The sequence below is a fragment of the Bidens hawaiensis genome, unplaced genomic scaffold (genome assembly GCF_021521415.1).
Source record: "Bidens hawaiensis isolate Kalapana, Puna unplaced genomic scaffold, B.hawaiensis_p1.1 tig00035455_1, whole genome shotgun sequence".
Classification (NCBI taxonomy): Eukaryota; Viridiplantae; Streptophyta; class Magnoliopsida; order Asterales; family Asteraceae; genus Bidens; species Bidens hawaiensis.
Genome location: NW_027505369.1, coordinates 27,529 through 40,085, shown reverse-complemented (window position 1 = coordinate 40,085; position 12,557 = coordinate 27,529).

The window sequence follows — 12,557 nt, the reverse complement described above, 5'->3', positions numbered from 1 at the left end:
AGGACTTATCAGTCATCAATGCTTGAATTCGAGTTATGAGAATCTGAAACAGAATTTTAGCCATCCATTATTAATTTAACTCTCTAAAAATTCGAACTCAAAAATTTTTAAAAAGGAAACTCCTAACATAAAAACTCTATGATCACCATACCGGATAGATATCAAAATTACATAATATACATAGAACCTGTTCGGCTGTTCCTAGTGATATAATTTGACAATACGAGAGAATCATCTTTATTGTCAAATAAATTGTTATATATATTAAATTTCTAAGTTCTTATCAAGACTCTAAATCATTATTCCTTTGAAAAAAAAATGCTTATAAGCTTTATATATTTTCCTTTTCATATTATACATTTTGCATTCATGCTATGATGCTCCATGTGTGAAGTACCTTTACAATAACAATAATAAAATAACAATACATTAATATTATATGTTTATATATTTAAGATATTTGACTTTGACGACGTAGTATGCAAATATCAATGTGGAGTGTGGACCATTGCATCCATTGTCGACTTTAACAAATTTAAGTATTATTATATATAATAATTTATAAGTTTGGTGCCGCAAAGCCGCTATTGGGCCACTTTGCGGCACTCTATTGATAGTATATATATATATATTTGCTTTTTATAAGTTTCGGCTCGTAATAAACGTAATGAAAACCTACCGAATGTGAATTTTGTTTTAGTTACGATATCGTGTGGACCGCCATGAAACCTACCGAATTAGCGTAGACTCACCGCGTTTTGCTTTAGTTCCAGTATCGTAACGAAAACCGACCAAATGCTGATTTTTGTTTATTTTAGTTCCGGTACCGTGACAAACATGACAGAGACTAACTGATTTCGCGTAGAGTCAACCGCTTCAACGCTTGAGATCGATAATGGTTGGGTTTTACCAACTATTGAGTTTTACTGACCGATGCCACGCCATTGGTCCACCCCAATTTTTATATATTTTTTGTTTTATTTTTGTCTTAGTTTCGATACAATAATGCACGTAACCGAAACTGGCCGAATTCGTGTCAACTTACCATATCAACACTTGGGTTTTACGGACCTACCCCGTGCAACGCGCCGGGTAAATACTAGTTTAATATGATTACCTTTAGGTCCTAGCATTAGCTAGTCTTAATAACTTGTGTCTTGCAACTCAGTCGTAATTAACTTGGTAGAAGCTTAATTGAGTTTAGCTCAAGCTATTTAATTGGCTGGTATAAACTTCGTCACTTCGATTCGAGTTCGAGCCAACTTTAACATGCTCAGATAAATTTCCATACCTGGTTTTTTTCCGCATATTGGTATGTTAGTATTATGTTTTTGAGATTTGAATAATTTGAGATTGTTTATTTGAGACTTGTATAAAAAGATACAAAAGTATCAAAACTATGACTAAACAACTCCCTCAGCAAGACAAAGTTGATTATTAGCCAAATGCAAAATTAAATTAGATTTCAACTCAGGTTGAAGATTACGCAATTTGACTCGTATTGTTATGAACTCGAATCCAAGCTTATGCCGAATGAGCTTGATCACAACGTTAAACAAACCTATCTAAACAAAGTTGTGCTGTGGGTGATTACGGACAACCTAAAAGGACAAACTAATAACTGATAAAATAAAAATAATTATAATTATAAAACGTATAGTCTTACATATATATTACTTTTATCAATAACGATAAAAAAGTGTCCACCTAACTTGTATTATGTTATAATATACAAGGGATATATTTGTTGGCTAAGGATATAAGGAATAACAATTCGGTTTTGATATAAATTGATGCGTGGGATCATGTGAGTGTCTATTTGGAATCTTCAATACATCTAAAGATGGAATTGACATATAGACATTATTAAACCTGTATACAGTATTGGAGGATATTGAAGGTTTATACTAGATCGCGATTAAGGTTTAAGATCCTTGAGGTCTCAGGTTTGAAACCTGACTCGATGTGGTTTTCCTCAGTTGTGGGTTTTCTTTTTGATAATGTTTTTGAGTGAGTCAGGCCTGAAGCATTAAAATCAGTTTAGACGGTTGACATCTCGTTCAAGAAAGGCTTATCCGGGTATTAGAGGTAGTTTCAAACGCTGTTAACAAATATCATTTAGGGGGTGTTTGTTTTTTCAGAAAAGGTCTTCTTGACCTCTTTTGTTTTGCGCCACGTAGACCACGTGCAGACGTTTAGCTCTATAGTGTGTTTGTTTTTTTGGAAGACATTTCATTAAAAAAGGTTTGCGCGCCATCTTCCTTGTACAGACTTGGACCATGAGCTTCTAAGATCTTTTAACCTTTTCTCATCTCATATTATATCATTTTCATCAAACACTTTCATCAAATCCTAACAACCCCTCCACCCCTCTCCTTTCTTCATCGTCACACCTCCGATGCCCCTCCCCTGCCTCCGCCAACCGCCCTAAGCTAACACCGGCCACCACCGACCTCCCTGCCGCACCTCCACCGCCCTCCCTGGCTCACATCTGCCGCCTTTGCCTCACATCCACACCTCCAGGTAATTGATTTGCTGAATTATTATTAGTTTTTATAAATTGCTTTGTTGAATTATTATTAGTTTTTTTTTTAGAAATTGATTTGTTGAATTCTATTAGTTTATAGAAATTGATTTGTTGATTATTATTAGTTTTTATAAAAATTGATTGGTAGAAATTGATTTTTTGAATTTTTATTAGTTTTTGGAAATTGATTTGTTGATTTATTTCTAGTTTTTTGTAAAAATCGATTTGTAGACCACTACCAGTTATTTTAGCAATCTATAGACGCTAAAAAACAAACAGCCTTCTTCTTGCAGGCTGCTGAAGTTTGGTCCATGCCTTCTGCTACAAAAGTCCGTAGATGGGGTTTGCAGACTGTTAACATTTTGCACCTGACAAAACAAATAACACCTTAACGATTTAAACATGTCATAGCATGCACGCTGCAAACTCTCATAAAAAACATTAACGCAAACTATTAATCTAATTTGATTAAAATAGCGAAGTTGAATATCGACATTATCATTCATTTAGGTTATGTACATTATGAAAATTATGTTTTATGAAAAGATATGGTTAGTTCATACCTCCCAACGTAGTTTGTCTACTATGAACATTAATCATTCATGTTTTTTCACACGTTAGAAGCAATTGATAACGTCATTCACGGTTTGAAATCATCTTCACGTGTCTATAGTCACAACTCAATTATCTCATTTTGTGTGAAGAAATATTAAGTAATGCAAATTTCATTTCATGTTCCAAAAAGTGTTAAAAGAGACATGGGTCATCAAGATGTAATGATGTCTTATGATGATTAGGGCTGTCACTTTTACCCGAAACCCGACCCGAAAAACCCGTACCCGAACTAACCCGACTCGAAGAACCCGAACCCGAACCCGAGAAAAGACTAACCCGAACCCGAACCGAAGTAATATGGGTTGGTTCCAGGGTTTGATTTATAAGTTTCGGGTCAACCCAAAAAACCCGAATAAACTTCTAGTTTTAAAATTAAATATATTTTTATGTATAATAAGCTAAGTCTTAGCCACTAAAGTTATCATAATCTAGCTCTAATTGATTGTTGTCATTCTAACTATTATGGATCGATTATTTATTATTGATTTATGTTTTTCGTTTATTACTAATAGCAACCGAAATCGAACAACCAAATCACGCCCGATTGAATATGATTAAGGCTCGAGTTAGTTTTACTCTTCTTTGGAATTGTTTTATCAAGCTATGTTGGTTTGTTATTTGATTATTTTGTTATAAGCAAAGAAGAATATGTTGTTTTAATTTTAGCATTGTCGTTCTTAATTTTTTTATTTTTGTGTTTTTTTTCTTTTGTTTGTTTGTTTTCTAGGATACTCGAAACCCGATTAACCCAACCCGAAAAACCCATAAGAGATTTGGGTTGGGTTTCGGGTCAAGATTTAAAACTTTGAAACCTGAAGAGCCTGACCCGAAAAACCCGAAACCCGAAAAAACGAACTCGAAGAACACCCCTAATGATGATGGTGCATTTAGCATCTATTTCGTCTACAAGGACATGACATCATACATTGAAAGTTGCTCTTTCTTCATGCTTATTTTTTAGAACGACGATTTTCTTATATTTAGGTTACCGTACTTTCTTAATTGGAGACCCCCAATGCCCCACTAGTCAGACTATGCTGTCTTAACCAGGCCCACGCTGGCTTCAGAGTTTAGCTTGGGCGTACCCTCGAGAAGCCATACCGCCGACTGTCACTTGACAGTCGTTGTATCACCACAAGAGCAGAGCTCTCTGGCGTAACACAAGGTGGGACGAAACTCGGGTGGGCTCAGGATTCGAACTGATAACCTTTGCATAAGGTCTAGCCCAAATCTTTCATTGCCAATATCCACCCAAAAGTGACACATGTGGGATTCGAACTTGAGTCTCCACTGAGAATCCAAGGCTCCTACCACCATGCCACATGCGGGAATATGAAAAGGGATAATTAATTTTCATTTTTAATATTAGTTTAGATAAAATTTAAATAGAATTACACCATGTGTAAATAAAATATTTTTAATATAATTTGTTACAATGTACTTTGTCTATAATTAACTCTAAAAATATATAATCTTAGTATACTGTTAAAGCAATACAAGGTTTTCATATGACATTCTACTAGCATGTCCATATAGACTTCCTAACTCATTAATTTTCCATTATATAATTTCCACATGTTAATTTGAATATTAATTTAAAGCATTAACACCTAAGTTGAAGAAAGTTTCAAATAAATTATTATAATCATAATTTATTGAGTAATAAAGACAATTAATTGTTTTCATTGTCATTTTTTTTTAATTTTAGACTTTGTTATTTTATTTTTGGATTTTGGAAAATTATTTATTAACGTTTGGACTGGATGTATGGATGTTTGGATTGAAATGGTGGTTTAAGTCACGAGTTTTTGATTATATTGTTGCTTTATTAAACACGCGGATTAATGAAAATTATAATTATATCTCATTGTTATATTCATATTTTTAGCATTTTTTATGTTGTGTACTTAAATGTTTTATAGTTTCAATAAAAATAGTTTTTTATAACAAACAACTTATGTTACATCTATATGTTTACGCTTCATAGTTTACAATATATGACTTTAGTAGATGATGAAGTTTCAATTAATATGTGTTTTTTGTTTCATGGTATAAGTTAGAAATATGTGAATAACTTAGAATTATGTTTTAAATTGTTACTTTTATCTATTTGTCTTTGTATGTTGGATTCTTTTAACTAAAACAATAATGTGATACCTTACAATAATAATAATAATAATAATGCTAGATTATCTAACGTTTACAATTAATTAAAATGTATATAACACACACGTGCGAGCGCGCGTGCGCACACACACACACACACATATATAATAGAAGTTTTATATATTTAGCGTTCGTGTGTAACACAGGATCTAACCTAGTTAAAGTAACACCCCGGCTTAAGCGGAAACGCTCGAGTGTGACGTACAGATTGTCCAAAACACATGTGACACTATTAAGTGACAATATTATCATTAATTAATTTACAAGTCAAGTACGCAAGTTTGCAATAAGGAATACAGAGAAAATATAAATACGATTATCACTTTGTCCGTTTGTTTAAGTAAACTAAGTCTAGTGTTTTCTCCGTGTGTCATCTTCTACTAATGGTACATGTAGCATATATATAAAATACGGTCAACTAATTAAATAGTGATTTGTAAATGACTCGATAAACCGTTGAGTAGATAAGATATATATGCTACCTCCAAAAGTAATAAAAGCGTTAAAAAGGGAGTGTGAGAAACTTATCTTGAAATTGATGATAAACATTGCAATGAAAACTGAAAGCATGATAATGAGACCGAAACAACCGAAAGTGGGTTAAAGAAACCGAGACGAACGATCCACGCAAACTATAAATAAAATAAATACATAATTTAAAGACTAATCCAACGGGATTATTAAAGTTTATTATTTATTGGGAACATGTATTACTTTATTATTTTAAGGCATGAGTCATTTTAATATTAATCTAAGTCTTAACGAATTTTAAGCTAACGAAATAAAATTTACCGAATTATGAATTAACATTACCGAATCAAGATTTAAGGTAGCGTTTGGTATGCAGGAATGACAGTAGGAATGGAATGATTCATTACGTGGGAATGAAAAAAGTGGTGTTTGGTTGCTCAATGGAATGGAATCATCCATTACACATGGAATCCCATTCCATCAAAACCATTCCTTCCCACCCCCCCCCCCCCCTTCTTTTTTTTCATTATATTCCTCCTTTACCCTACTTTCTCAACAACACTACCACCTAACAACCACCACCACCATTACCATTGGCACCACCACCAACTCCGCCGACACCACCACTGCCGCCGCCACCACCGCCACCATCATTTTCATCGCCAGAGCTACCACCATCGTCATTATAGGGTCTTTTTTTTTTGGGTTAAAAAGTATTTTGAGATAGGAGTGTTCTTATTATTTGTATTTCATTTCTACAATTTTTTTGGATACCAAACAATAAAAATTAATAATCGAATTCATTCCTATAGGTTAACCAAATAAGACAAACGAATGGTAATGATCCATTTCATTCCCTTGTCCATTCCATTTATTCTCTTATTCCATTACCCCTTCATTCCATTACCTTCAACCAAACATACCTTGATGGTTTAAAAGTTAACGAATTAAAGTTCAACGAACGAATTAAAATTAACAAATTAAAGTTGATGAGTTAACGAACTGTAATAAAAACTAATTTTAATGATTTAACGAAAATATTATTAATTTAATGCCAAGATTGAATATTATAACGTTTTCACGGAAATTTTTGGTGTTAACGGTAAGTTTTATCTTGAAAATGAAAATGTTAGTGTAATAGAAAGATTAATGAAAAGCAATGATTATAATAATAATATTATATTAACGGGTTCTTACGAAGCATTCGAATATGAAAAGGTTGGTTTTTGAAAGAAAATTGGCAAAATTAATTTATTTAGCTTAAAAAGATTTTATTTGATTTTTAATATATTACTTTGATTTAATATAAAAGGAAAATGCTTAAAAATAAAATAACAAAATTTAAGCCATGACCCGGGTTCTAGCACAGGTCTCCACACCCACACTATGGTATCCTAACCATGTGATCTAACACTGATAATTGGTTTAGAGATGAAAATAAAAATATAACATTAGCCTTCAAGTTCATCATCTTCTCTATTAAACCCTAAGTTCTAATTCTTACAAATGGTTTCATGTATGATAAATTAAAGTTAGGGGTTTCTTTTGTTGGCTTAAAACTATTCAAAACCATATAAAATTTACCTGTTATTGTGATGATTTGGTGATGAACCATGGTGGCCGGAATAACGAACTTGACGGATTAATTGAGTGATATAGAGAGTATATTATGTTGTTTTGAAGTCGTGAACGAGTTTAGATGGAGGTTTATGTCCTATTTATAGTGCTAAATGGAGCGCATATCGTTAAATGTTCGTAATTGTCGTTTCAACTAATTCCGACGGGTTCACGGATTTTACGGGATCAAATTGGCTCATATTTAGGTGTTATAACACGTTATGGACGCGGTTAATTATTTTGTTATTGAAAACTAAAGCCGTTTAAATATTTAATTGAATTAAAATGCTTGTTTAGTGAGGTTTTAATGCTGGCCGGAATTTCGGGATTGACGGAATTTATGTCGCCGGAAAAGCGAGGGAAAGAAGGGGATGGCAGCTGGTTAAATTATTATTAATATTATAGTTTAAGTAATTTACAAAAATGGTCCTTGTACTTTCTTACTTCCTTCAAATCAAAATAAATAAGAGCATTCTCCTCCGATCCCCTATCCCTAAACCAAAAATTACACTAAAACTCATTACATTTTCTCTCTTTATTTCAATTAAATAATACTTTTTATACCTTTTATCATTACATTTTCTATTTCCTTCACTCACAACCACTCTCAAAATATATTAAAAAATTATAGGGGATGAATAGTAACTTTTTAAATATACATAAAAATCACTACTTTTTATAAAATATAAAAATCTTCACTCACAACACCCTGAATCACTCCCTAAATTATAAAAACACCCCTCACATTAAATGAGGGGTTGGATGAGAATGCTCTAATTCATTTTCAATTTAAACCTTGGTCTTTGAGATATTAAAAAAAAAAAGAAAAGTAATAATAAGTTATAACTTTGGATATTTAACGTATTATTGCGACTCGTTTAAATTGAAACTTTAAATCCCGTAGATTCTTTATTTGAACAAAATGAATAAACGAACGAACGATAAACGTAAATTCACGTGTATATTATATTAACGACGAACGTTAACCATGAATATAACGAAACGATGAAATAGATTGGTTTAACGATTACGAATACAAACCTAAATAAAAATAACGATTGACACGTAAATACATGAAACAAACTTGAGATATAAGATTATATATATATATAAGGGTGGGATCTAGAGAGAACTCCTCTTAAAGAGAGAACTAGAGAACTAATAAAAATTATTTTTAACTTTTTTTTAAAAAAATATTTTGCGATTCTTTTTTCTTTCCTCTTTCTAATAAGATATTATTGTTCCTTCGGGAAAAAAAAACCATCAATGTAATGCATATGTGCACTAATGTGTATTACATATATGCAATAGTGTTTTATTGCATATAATACAACACAATAGCATTATGCAATACACACTATTGAATATATGCAAATACAACACTAATAATTGTACTCAAAACATACTATCGCATATACGTAATACAACATTAATGCACATATGCACTACAGTAGAAACTCGATAAATTAATACTCGATTATTTAATAAACTCTCTAAGATAATATTTTTTGCCGGTCCCGACTCGGGGATAGGGTGCTAAATTAATAATTCGCTAAAATTATAAGATAAACATTTTTGATAATTTCTTTAGACCCCATATAAAATATAAATTAATAATTCCTTATATATAGCATATTACATGAATGATTTATGAAGGTTTCTTGAAAAATGACTCAATTGTCTTTTGTTTTTTGTTGAAATCAATTTCCACTTGAATCTCGTCTCTAATTTTCCTTAGCATGGTAAGAACTTCTGGTGTTGTTTTCTCATAGCTCAACAAGAAATTATGTGATTGCCGCTTTAATAGTTTCGTTTCGCGAAGGGGGCTCTATTGTAGAACTTTCATCATCTTCTTCATCGATATCATCTTTATTAATTCCAATAACGCTTTCAATAATTTATTCATCAGTCAACAACTGTGCAACTACATTTTCTTCTGGGTGAGTCAGAACATTATACTATAAATTAATAAAATATTAATTAATATATAAATTAATAATTATTAATTTATTGATTAATTAATAACTCTTTTAATTAATAAATTTTGGTGGTTCCAAGTGTATTATTTTATAGAGTTTCTACTGTATATTGATTCTTTTTTGTATTTATGGATATAATATAACACTATTGTACATATTAAAATTCACACTAGTGCACATATGCAATAAAAAAATAGTCAATGTATTGCATATGTGCACTATAACAAGTTTTTTTATTGCTATTTGTTTTTTATTTTTTTTGAGTGAATGGTAACAAAATATAAGAATAATGGCAAAAACAAAAATTTAAAAATATTTCTTTATTAATTCTTTAATTCTCTCTTTAAGAAGGAGTTCTCTCTTGATCCTCTCCCTATATATATATATATATATATATATATATATATATATATATATATATATATATATATATATATATATAAAAGGGTTCAAATAAGAATAAGGAGTTTCCTAGGAATGGTAAGAACCAATAGATTTTTGGCATGTGGCATTATAACCTATGGTGAAAGAATAATTCTATGAAACTACGTCGGTTATAAAGTTGAAAGAGTAATTCTAGGAAACTATGTCGATTTTTGGTAATTTTAAATCTCAACAATTGATTAACATGATCCAATGGCTAATGATTTATTTCTAACATTCCTAGGAAACTACTTAATATATATAGGGGATGATTAAAATAAAAATAATTTTCCTAGGAATGCTAGGAATAAATCATAGCCATTGGATCATGTTAATCAATGGTTGAGATTTAAAATTACCAAAAATCGACATAGCTTCCTAGAGTTACTCTTTCACCTTTATAACCGACGTAGTTTTCTAGAACTATTCTTTCACCATAGGTTATAATACCACATGTCAAAAATCTATTGGTTCTTACAATTCCTAGGAAACTCCTTATTCTTATCTGAACCCTTTTCTATATATATATATATATATAAACAATAGTCGAAAATTCAAAATAAGTCGGGTTTTCGGGTTTGAAAAGTAACGAATGTTACAGTTAACTATTTTAAAACAACCATAGAGTTTAATTGATTAAGTTTACTTAAAGTAAAATACTTCTATACGCGCTCGAAGAGCAAGTCTAATCAATGCTAATGTTGGCTCGATATAACAATTTGAAATTCGTAGAACAATCTTTACAAATTGAGAACTTCAATATTAAAATTTCTAAGAAGAAAGAGGCTAAAAATGATTATAAGTAAGATAGAACTCTAGGTGTAGTCAAGAATAAAGTGGGAACTAGAGTCCAAGTTGAGGGGATAATTGATAATTATGCTAAAGTTAACTTCAAGGTTTAAATTATGAATAAGAATGTTGTGGATGACTGACTCCCACCGTTATTCATCAGTCCGTTAAAAGTGTGAAAAACCCGCACAAGAAATTATGATAGCACGTTACTTAACAATAAAGCAAATCATATGAAGTTTTTTCCCGAAAGAATGTAGTTAGAAAAAGTTATTTACCAAATAGATGTAGTTATAAAAATATTTATCAAAATGTGTGTTTTCCTAAAAAAACATGTTTCTCTTTTCTAATCTAATTGGACAAACATAATTCAATGTTGACTAAAATGATTACATTACAATTTAATTATTTTTATTGTTTTTTTAACTGTGAATCATTTTTATTATCATTAGGTTTTATTTTTATTTTTTTGTGTGGTGTTTTTGTGCTTTTTAATTGTCTACGCTTTTTAATTTGTAATGAAAAAAAATATACTACTATTTTAGAAAATAATATTATAAAGAAATAATAACTTAAAAAAAAACTCCTATTCGAACTTTTTTTTTGTTTTGCAAATGTAATAAACAAACAATTTTAATTCGAAATACATTTAAAAAACCATTTTCTAAACAAAACATTATATCGAGTACTGGTAATATAACAAACCGAGGTCTCTTCTAAATAATGTATTTTTTGTGTCGTGATTATCGAAACATGCATTAGTATTCATTTTTATGGTTTTTGATTGGTATAACAAATTTTAATTTGAAAAACAAAAAAATGCGTTTTATCGATTGAAACCATAAAAATGAATATTGATTCCCATAATACTGAAATCGAAATTGACACTGTTCGGTTGGTATATATTCGGTTCGCTACGTGTATGGTGCCAACAATTTTTATACTTTACGATACAAAAAAAAAAGTACATAATTCTAAACGTAACCTGATTTGTTACATTACCGATACTCAATATAGTTTATGATGCAAATGTTTTTTTTTCTTTTCAGAAAATGCTATATATTTGAAAATGTATTTTCTATTAAAAAAATGTTTTCCATTTGCAAAGCAAAAAAGTTTAACAGAAATATTTTTTGTTATCTTTACATATGTATTTTTTTATTCATAAAATAAGAGCTAGATTATGTAATGTTTACGTGGTATACTTTTATTGCAAATAAAAAAAAACCATAGATACTTAAGTTAAAAGGGAAAAAGAAAAAAACATGACAGAAAAGTAAAAAAGAAAATCTAATAATTATAATAGAGATAAATGCAGCCAAAAACAAATAATATCATAATTTTTTACTCATTATTGAATTAGTATTTGATTCAATTAGATTAGGAGAGAGAAACATGTTTTTTTACAAAAACACCCATTTTGATAAATACTTTTAAATCTACACCTATTTGGTAAATAATTTTTCCAACTACACTCTTTTGGAAGAAAACTCAATCATATGGGTGTGAGACTGGAAAATGATGATCCATTAATTTTGAGGCGTGTCACGTGATTTATCACCATGATGGTTCACCATGACAAAATACTTTTTGACACATGTCAGAAACTGACACATGCCCAATGATGCAGATCAGTATGGCGAACCGTCACAATTATGCGTTACAATCTGCAAAGGGTTACGGGACAACCTTTAAATAGCAAGCTTGAGAGTTTGGAAAATTTCATTCGATTTCCTGGCGTATTCTATCAACCTATAATAAAAGACATGAGGAAACATCTCTTTTTAACAAGAAACATTAATACTAGTCAAGCAGAGGGACTGAAAGTCTATCCATTGTGATGGTCTGTTAAATAATGTTTTAAGTTTAAAACTACAAAATGAGGTTAATGTTTTAAAAAATATTAGAAACTATAAAACAAGACTCAACAAGGTCTAAAGCTGGGCTAGCCCTCAACAAGACTCAACCAG